Source organism: Salvelinus namaycush, chromosome 6 (assembly GCF_016432855.1).
Source record: "Salvelinus namaycush isolate Seneca chromosome 6, SaNama_1.0, whole genome shotgun sequence".
NCBI classification, from domain to species: domain Eukaryota; kingdom Metazoa; phylum Chordata; class Actinopteri; order Salmoniformes; family Salmonidae; genus Salvelinus; species Salvelinus namaycush.
In genome coordinates, this window is record NC_052312.1 from 17,427,525 (window position 1) to 17,438,005 (window position 10,481).

Below are 10,481 nucleotides of genomic sequence, written 5' to 3' on the forward strand. Positions count from 1 at the left end.
CACTAGGCTACCTGCCGCCCAAGGGTTTGCTGATGGCCAGGTGTAAGGATTCACTCCAGGATGCTGAAAGGAAAGCTGCTGTTGGGACAGCTTTATGTAGACCCTAACATTTTGTGGGCACCAGTTGTCACCGTTATAGTGCAATTAATGTATTGTTTAGTGTTGTGTTGTGTAGTGGCTTTGCTGGCATGCATCCCCCCAAATGTTTTGTTTGTTTGCCCACCAAGATTGCCATGCCAACTGGTATCAATGTGTCCATATGGCAGAGGCTGGTGCTCTCAATTCAGTTCACTTTTAGATCTTTGTCATTTTACTTCCGATTTGATGATTTAACCACGTGACAGTGATCTTGAGAAACCAAAATGTTATTATTGAAATGAAACTGTTGCACGCAAATGTGCATATTAAAATAATCATAACTGGCACGCAGGTCGGTAGAAATGGTCAGATAAATTGTCAGCTTCCCCAAACTTGAAACTCCCAAGCTGTCTCTGGCGCCGGCCCTGCAAGAGAAGGAGACGGGAGAGGTATCGGGGGGGTGTAGAGGGTCAACAAGGGAAACTTTGGGGGGGGGGGGGGGGATGGAGCGAGAGACAGCAGAGAAATAGGGGAGACCAGGGGGATACAGCAGGAGTGGGGGGGGGGGGGGGGGGGGGGGGGTAATGCTCTTGGCATTAAAGCCTCATTACAAGCATTGTGTCCTCCCCAGCCAGCCAGCCAACCAGCCAGCCAGCCAACCAGCCAACCAGCCAGCCAGCCAACCAGCCAACCAGCCAGCCAGCACCACTACCACTAACCCCCTCCAGCTGGAGCCACTGACTGACAGACTGACAGACTGGCACTTAAATACCCAGGTGGCAGAGGAAACCCTGTAACCCCTCCCAGACTGGCAGGGGTATGGTGCAGACACACACATGTGCGAATACTAGGAATATGCACACACACATTCACCAATACACACAGAGAAAGGCAGGCACGTACACACAAGCAGGGATGCGCACACGCACATGCGCACGGATGTGCGAACACACACACACACACACACACACTCGTCACCAACACACAATAAATCCAAACACTCAACCACACACTCCCCACCTTCTCGCAATTAACACTGGGCCCATAGCTGGAGGCAGCAGAGGAAATTAGGTTTTGGTGGAGGAGAGGGGGTATAGGAGGGGGGAGGAGAAGGGGTTGAAAGGGGGAGAAGGATTAGGGAGGTGGTGGGGGTTATGGTCGGGAGAGGAAATATAATGTGTGGTATGAAACTATGCACCCACGTCAGGTAATCACTATGGTGTGCCCACATAAAACTGTTCCCATACCTCCCTTGATGTCTGAGAGAGAGAGGGAGAGGGAGAGAGAGAGAGAGAGGGAGAGAGAGAGAGGGAGAGAGAGAGAGAGAGAGAGAGAGAGAGAGAGAGAGAGAGAGAGAGAGAGAGAGAGAGAGAGAGAGAGCGAGTCTAATTTCTTTCTTTATCGCTCTCCCTTTCCTTCTCTCGTTCTTTCTGTCTCTCTCTGCCCCTTTGTCTTCTATTTCTTCTCCTCTGTCTCTCTCTCTCTCTCTCTCTCCTTCTCTCTTCCGCCCTCCCTCATCCTGAAACCAGGAGTCAGTTCATCTCGTCTCACTCGGTCGTTGTTGTGCTGTCATGCTAAATTAATCTGATACGTAACTTGACTCTAGACACAATTAAGCAGGGGAATTAACACACTTAACTGACTGTCCTTTCTGGGAGAAGTTTTACGGGAGTCATTTATCCTCAGCATGTGTTTTGTCTCAGAGTCATTGAGACTACTTCATTAGTTTACCTTCCACAGGACTACATTTTGAATGATATCTTATCTTGTGTATGGAGTTCCCATAAAGTATAGGCCTGTCATCAACTTTAGTGCTGTTCCTCGTAGGACTATCCAATGTATTTCAATATCATTGGATCGTGTGTTTAATATTATTCATTTCAATTCCCATCATCCCTGGGGGTGAGAGTACATTGACCCCAGTGCCTAATGCATGCATGGCTGGTCCTGTGGGGCTTTCCCCACCCTGTCCTCTCCAGTGTTCTGGGGGAGGCCATACTTCTGACCTGGCCAGTGTCCTGACTGACTGACACCCATGTGTCCCTATAGACGCCCTCCATCTCCCTCCCCCCTTCCCTCCCCTCCCTCTGGGCCTGTCGGTGGCAGATGGGTGCTGTGTGTGACAGAAAGGTCATTAGTTCACATCCACATGGGAAGAGGAGGGGTAAGCGGTGGGGGTGGGGGGGCATGACGGGGTGGTGTAGGGACAGATTTATTCAAGTGTGGGGTTGCGGAGGGGAGGGGGTATAAGGGGAGGTTTTGGCAGCAGGGTAGGGATGAGGGAGGTAGGAGAGGGTTGAAGTGGGGTAAGAGGGGGACAGGTTTAGTCATGGTTGGGGGTAAAGAGGGAGGTTGGAGGGGGATAGGTGGTAAGGGAAATTGGGGAAATGGTTTGTCACCCCCTACTGTTATGCCTGTGGGTAACAGACATGACATGGGGCATCTTGTGCAGTCTGTGTGACTGTGTGTGTCATGCGTGTTTCTCTGAACGTGTATTCGTTAGTGTGTGTATGTATTCTGGACTATGTCTGTATGTGTTTCTGTGTGACTATTTGTTTGTGTGCATGTGTGTATTGACTGTATGTACTAGGTGCTTGTGTATGTGTTTTTCTGTGTGTGTACCCGTGACTGTGTGTGTATACGTGACTATGTGTGTGTACGCGTGTGGGTGTGTGTCTCTGTATGTGTGTATGTACACGTGACTGTGTGTGTATGCGTGACTATGTGTGTGTTTCTCTGTGTGTGTGTGTGTGTGTGTGTGTGTGTGTGTGTGTGTGTGTGTGTGTGTGTGTGTGTGTACACGCGACTGGGTGTGTATGCTTGACTGTGTGTGTGACTGTGTGTGTGTGTGTGTGTGTGTACACGCGACTGTGTGTACGCGTGACTATGTCTGTGCACGTATGTGGGTGTGTGTTTCTGTATGTGTGTGTGTTTGTGTTTGTGTGTGTGTGTGTGTGTGTGTGTGTGTGTGTGTGTGTGTGTGTGTGTGTGTGTGTGTGTGTGTGTGTGTGTGTGTGTGTGTGTGTGTGTGTGTGTGTGTGTGTGTGTGTGTGTGTGTGAGTATCTGTGAGATAAAGGCCTGGGGGCATGCTCATCAACACAGACACACAGATTTGCATAATGAAATTCTCTCTCTCTCTCTCTATCTCACAGCCAGAGGAAAAACAAGGCGCTTAACCAACCCTTAAAAAACACCTACGTGAATACAACAAAGAGAGGAAAAACTCTGTTCCTCATACTCCACATGACAGCTGCAGTACACACAAGGGGTTTGGAGTGTGTGTGTGTGTTTATTTATTGGTATGTTAAGTGTGAAGGCATTACCTCTCCTCTGTCTCCCCATCTCAATGACTTGAATTCTCAGAGACATCTCAATGCCTATAACCTTCCTTGTGTTCCCACTCTGTGAGTGTGTGTCTTTGTTGTGTTGTGCGTTGTATTCGCATGCCATGTCTGCCTGTCTGTGGGGGTGTATGCGTGTCTCTGTGTGTGTGTGTGTGTGAAGGCCTCGGTCGTGTGTGTGCGAGCATCAGTGCGTTCGTGCGTCCCAGCCATATCAGTGTATCTGTCACCGTAGATGAAAGCAGACCAGGATGTATGCATGTTTGAGAGACAGGAAGACCCATGTAGCTGGTGTTTGTGTGGGTGTCTGCTGTAATATGGCATGGATCAACTTAAAGGAGAGGAAGAGAGGCAACGGGTCGATGGAGGTGTGAGGGCACGGGAGGAGAGAGCGAGGGAGCGAGGGAGGACAAGGAGGGAGGACAAGGAGGGAGGGAAAGGTTTTGGACACGCATCATTTTCTCTGCAAAAGAACCTGGCAGCTGTTTTGTGAGCAAAGAGAGAATGAGAGGTAGAGCGAGAAGAGAGGGAGACAGAGTGAGAGGGAGAGCTAGTAAAAGAGGAGGAGGCAGAGGAAGAAGGGATGGGGGAAGGAGAGGGAGGAGTGAAGGGGGAGTTGAGTTTTGGTGACTGTGAAAGCATCAGAAAGAAAGTGTCCTTCAACCCATTGTGGAGAAGGAGAGAGGAAGGGAAGGAGGGAAGAGAGGGAGGGAGGGGAGGGGGAAAGAGTGATCAAAAAAGAAGAGGAACCCATACAAAGGCCACCTGCTTCACTCTGGAAAATGAACTGAAGAATACAGTCTGGCATGTCAACAAACAAAAAGTAAAGAACTCTGACGTTTGACTGCTGTTAGGAACCGTTTTCCCGTACTCTGGCAAGACAGGTACAACACAGTGCTTCAACAACACAATCCTCATTTTGGTAAGGAGAGAAAACAGGTAAGAGGGTTGAACAGGATACGACTTCGGTTCAAAGGTGCTCTTAGGAAGGGGCTCAAGCACCCGTATTTCTAAGGTACACCTCAGTCTTGTGTTTGTGCCTTGGCAATTGGCCCTATAGTTATACCGAGTCCCATTGGAGATAAATGGTTGTTTTCTGCTAGTGAGCGGTGTGTGTACTCTTCTACCTCTTAGCAGAGTGCATAACCTACATCTCTTTAGATAGTCTGGTTCTGATACTACCAAGCACTCACAACACCATGTCACCCTGTCCTCTGGAAAATCGATCCTTTTACAAGAGTATGCCCCTGTGTGCTTTCAAACCCTAACCCCATCACCACTCAGCACCCCCCCCCCCCCCCCCTTCAGTCCCTCAAAACACACACACCCGCATCTTGGGGCAAAGTGTGACCAACACCTTTGTCTGTAGCCCAGCTGCAGAGAATGAGGCTCCACTCCTCCCCTAACACGCACACACACACACACACACACACACACACACACACACACACACACACACACACACACACACACACACACACACACACACACACACACACACACACACACACACACACACACACCTATTGAATGAGTACTGAAGCAATGTGGGGTTCTGACAGTAGTAATGTCATTGGTACAGTGAGCCATTGGGCCCCTCTGCTCTGCTGGCCCCTTACTCAGCACAGCACAGCCAACACACACACACATACACACACACACGCACACACCAATACTGGGCCTTTTGTTCTGTTTCCTTTGGCAACGGAAGTTCAGTGTTTATGAGTGTGCCTAGACAAAACAAATATCCTTCCTCTAGCCCCATCCATCCCTGTCTCCCAGCACTGTTTCCCAGCACTCTCCCTCTCTCTCTGTCTGTATCCCTCTCCCTGCCTCATCTCTCTCTCTTTCTGTATCCCTCTCCATGCCTCCATCTCTCTATCTTTCTGTATCCCTCTCCCTGCCATCTCTTTCTCTGTCTGTATCCCTCTCCCTACCTCCATCTCTCTCTCTTTCTGTATCCCTCTCCATGCCTCCATCTCTCTCTCTTTCTGTATCCCTCTCCATGCCTCCATCTCTCTCTCTTTCTGTATCCCTCTCCATGCCTCCATCTCTCTCTCTTTCTGTATCCCTCTCCATGCCTCCATCTCTCTCTCTTTCTGTATCCCTCTCCCTGCCTCCATCTCTCTCTCTTTCTGTATCCCTCTCCCTGCCTCCATCTCTCTCTCTTTCTGTATCCCTCTCCCTGCCATTTATTTCTCTGTCTGTATCCCTCTCCCTGCCTCCATCTCTCTCTCTTTCTGTATCCCTCTCCATGCCTCCATCTCTCTCTCTTTCTGTATCCCTCTCCCTGCCATCTCTTTCTCTGTCTGTATCCCTCTCCCTGCCTCCATCTCTCTCTCTTTTTGTATCCCTCTCCATGCCTCCATCTCTCTCTCTTTCTGTATCCCTCTCCCTGCCATCTCTTTCTCTGTCTGTATCCCTCTCCCTGCCTCCATCTCTCTATCTTTCTGCTAGTCCTTCTCTCTCGCTCTGTCTCCCTCCCTCTCTTCCCCTCTCCTTCTGTCTCCCCCCCTCCCTCTCTGTCTCCCCATCTCTCTCTCCTCTCTGCCTGGTTTGCAGGCTACCACGGCTGACTGCCCCTCTGGACACACTATTCTGCAGAGCCTATTGTTCGCCCTGACAGCTTTTGTTGTGGGGAGAGAAAGAGAGACCCCCTAGCCCGCACCCCTTCTCTCCCCTCCTCCCTCCCCTCACACACATTCCACAAGCGGGGAGGTCAAAGGGTGCAGCTGCCTAAATAAAGAGAACGGGGGGGGGGTGATTCCTTCACTTTCTTCCCCTTTTTTGCTGTTTTGACAGAATGAGACAGAGGGACATAGAGAAATAGACAGAGAGGGAGGGAGAGATAGAGAAAGAAAGCGAGAGAGGGGGTGGGTTGGGGAGGCCGGGTTTGTTTGGGCACGGTGTTTTGTTTGGATGTTGTTGCCCTCTGCTAAAACCACAAACACAAACACACACTCTCGACTGTAGACACAACTGATGTCGACACTGAAGATCTGCGCTGCAGCTCGAATTCAAATGTAAAGGCATTATTCCCGCGTTCCCGGAGGCCGCATTCGTGGTAATCGCCGCACGTGTCGGCTCAGTGGGATCTCCCGCGACACTCCCGCGCTGTGGATTGAATCCAGCTCTGAATGTGTTCTTCTCGTTATAAGACACGAGAAAAGGCCTGTAGAAACTACAGTAGAGGAGAAGTATGTTGATCAGGAAATGACAACGGGAACACCCTGAAAACTAGATCTCTGAACTAACACCACTCCAACCACCGTTTTGCTCTGTTCTTTTCATTGGAATTTGTCATGAAATGTACAGTATTGTCTGTGTGTACGTGAGAGAAACAGAAGATAAAGAGTGAGTGAGAGAGATAGAGGGAGAAAGAGTGATTACGAGAGAAAGAGAGAGAAAGAAATAAATCAAATTAAATGGAAAGAAAGAAAGTGATCATGTGTATGCTGTATGCTGTATGCTGTGTGCTGTGTGCTGTGTGCTGTGTGCTGTGTGCTGTGTGCTGTGTGCTGTGTGCTGTGTGCTGTGTGCTGTGTGCTGTGTGCTGTGTGCTGTGTGCTGTATGCTGTATGCTGTATGCTGTATGCTGTATGCTGTATGCAATGGGAGTCTACTTAAACATCTCGGAATCTACCGGCAAAGTGTAACTGGACAGAACCTTCTCCATTCTCTCCTTGTGACCCGAGGGACTGTGTGTGTGTGTGTGTGTGTGTGTGTGTGTGTGTGTGTGTGTGTGTGTGTGTGTGTGTGTGTGTGTGTGTGTGTGTGTGTGTGTGTGTGTGTGTGTGTGTGTTTGTGTGTGTGTGTGTGTGTGCCGGCGTTTGTGTGTGTACATGAGTTGTTTGCGGTGTTGTGACAAGGCTGTGGAATCTGAAACTCTTCCGTGCTTTAATCAGGCCGATGGCAGCGGTATCGCCCAGGAATAACGGGTTATTCATCTGAAATTAACACTCACATCGCCTCCAGCAACGGATGCACACACATATATGCTCTCTCTCTCTTTCACTCTCTCTCTCTCTCTCTCTCTCTCTCTCTCTCTCTCTCTCTTTCACTCTCTCTCTCTCTCTCCTTCTCAATCTGCATATCCCTCGTTTACTCCGTAGTCTACTATCTCTTCTCTCTGGACCCTTTTCCTATTTCTCCCTACTCCTCCCTTTCACTTCAAATCTCTCGCTTTTTCCCCCCTTCTCTCTTTCTCACCCTTCCATCAGTTCTATATTTACAGATCCCAGCTGTACCCGTCACCAGGCCTGTTATTAACTGTAAAACTGGAGCTGGAGAGCGAGAAGGAGAAGGAGGAAAAGACGGAAAGAGAAAGAGAGAGAGTAATGAACAGAATAACTCTCCACTTTGTGTCAAGGTGAGTGAAATATGACAGCGAAACAGAGGGTTGGTCATTTCCCTTCCTGTCAGTTACTCCACCCCAGCTCAGCATGCGCTGTCAGCCTACAGATATAATCACAATCACACAGAGAGAGGATCACAAAGACCCCGTCCAACCACACTGCGTGACCTTTGACCCCTTTCTGTCTCGCTGCTCAACTCTTACCGTGACATTTCAGATTTCACATTTACATCAGGTGGAAGCCACCCAGTCTCCTCTCCCTCGGTTCTCCTCTCTCTCTCTCCTATCTACCTCTCCTCTACTTCTCTGTCTGTCTCATCCGTCTTCCTCTTTCTTGCTCTAGGTGTGTCACTCACGCTCACCCACCCTATTCTGGGAAAGATTTGGTGAAGTGTTAAAAGAGGAGGTTACCTGTGCCGGCTGTGTTATGTGTGATGATTGTAAGGCGCCATACAAATTCCACAGTCACAAGACGGGTACTTCAAATAGGGCGATGGCTGGTTGCAATGACAAGTCAAGGGAACTGCCTACTGTTAAAATGGGTTAAATGGCAACTGAAATCTGGACACTGACTTTATAGGCCTCTCACATAGTCTTAATGGTATCTCCTGCAGAACTAAGCATTTATTGTCGTACAATGATAGTCCTACACCTTATGTAAGCAGCATTTGTACTCGGAACAGGAGTGGAGAAATATGATTTCTTTCAGCATCTTGAGAGAATACGAATGCGTAGTTAAATACCGTCTATAGGAGGTACTATCTTTATCAGCATCATAAAAGCCGATAGCATTTGTTATGTGGTTGAAATACTACCAAAGCCGAACTGAAATCTTAACAGAAACATGTTGGGTCATTTTCACAGATTTTATATTTCCTTTCAACCAGTCAAACTGATGTCTTATGGAAATTGTGCACAGAAAAAAAATCTTTTTTTTTTATGGCATTTTTTCCCGGTCTTTGCTTCGCGAAAGAAGCAGAGATGACAGAGAAAACTTTGCCGATGTCAACTATATTGAAGCATTCATTTGATCGATTTATGACATTATTTGGGTGAGCAAGGGTTTATATAGTATTGTCGGGCAACATACACTATAATAATAGAACAGAAGCCGCATGTATCTAATTATAGACAAGTTGACGAACAAATAGTCTACCAAAATGTTGGAAATTATAAGCAGAAACATATCTATATTAGGCAAAGAAAATCCTGCACACCCTGTCCAAAAATAATGATTCCGTCTCTGACTGTAGCCTACAGCGCATTTTCTTTAAATTAAATTTAAATTAAATTATGGGCAGAAAGACTACTTCAACTCCATCTTTCATCGAATCAGATGGCTTATTCATCACAAAACCATTTGATGTTGCCAATTATTTTAATGATTACTGTGGGCAAACTTGGGCAAACTTAGGCAGGAAATGCCAACAACAGTGAGCCATCGTATTCATGCATAAAAAAAAAACTAATAATGAAAGAAACTCATTGTTATCGATCAATAATGACAACCCTCCTGGCATTGACAACTTAGATGGAAAGCTACTGAGGATGGTAGCTGACTCTATAGCAGCTCCTATCTGTCATATCTTCAATCTGATCCAAGAGGAAAGTCTTTGTCCTCAGGCCTGGAGGGAAGCCAAGAGTGGTAAAGCGGCCTTTACTGGTTCTAACAGCAGACCTATCAGCTTGCTGCCAGCTCTTAGCAAACTGTTGGAAAAAATGGTGTTTGACCAAATACAATGCTATTCCTCTGTAAACAAATTAACAACAGACTTCCAGCATGCTTAAAGAGAAGGGCACTCAACATGTACTGCACTGACACAAATGACTGATGATTGGTTGAAAGAAATTGATAAGAAGATTATGCGAGCTGTACTGTTAGATTTCAGTGCAGCTTTTGATATTATTTACCATAATCTGTTGTTGAGAACTTATGTGCTATGGCTTTTCAACACCTGCCAAGATCACTTCTCTCCCTCCCTCAGTGAACACCCTGTAGCAGAGCCTGAACCTATGAAGGTAGAGGTCACACCACTCCCCGCGGCGGAGTGAAGCAGACGGAGACAGCTGAGGCTCTGTCTCTTTTGTGGTCATGGGGGGCACCAGCTTCAGCAGTATCTGATATGTCCCAACATTGTGATCCACAAGAGCAGAGGGATGGTCATGTGATCTTCCACCTCCTGGGGCAGGTGTGAGTATCTCATCTTCATCAGTTTCTGCTAAACCCTTTTTAGTGTGGATCACACTAGCTGGCTGTCCGTCATGTACTGTTTCTACAGCGCTAGGGGATTCCGGTGCCACGGAATCCACTAGACCCTTGCCTTCTCTTTGAACAGCCCCTCATACCCCGTCTCCTCTCCGTTTCCTGGTTCAAGCCACTATAATCGGCCGCTAGGATCTGGAACCATCACACATCACCACACCACTCACCCTCACCGTGGAGTCTTTTCATCAGGAAAACATTCCATTCTTCATCATTAGTGCACCAGCTAACAAGATCATCCTCGGCCTCCTATGGCTTCAACGCCATAACCCGACATTCTCATGGTCGAGGATGAGAATCACAGACTGGTCACCCGAATGCCGGTGGACCTATTTTTCTGTTCCCTCTCGTGTCATGGGACGTAGATGTGGACATTCGCCAGGCTCTGAAACATGCTCCCACTACCTGTCCTCCTGAACGCATCTATATTTTTATTTTTAAATT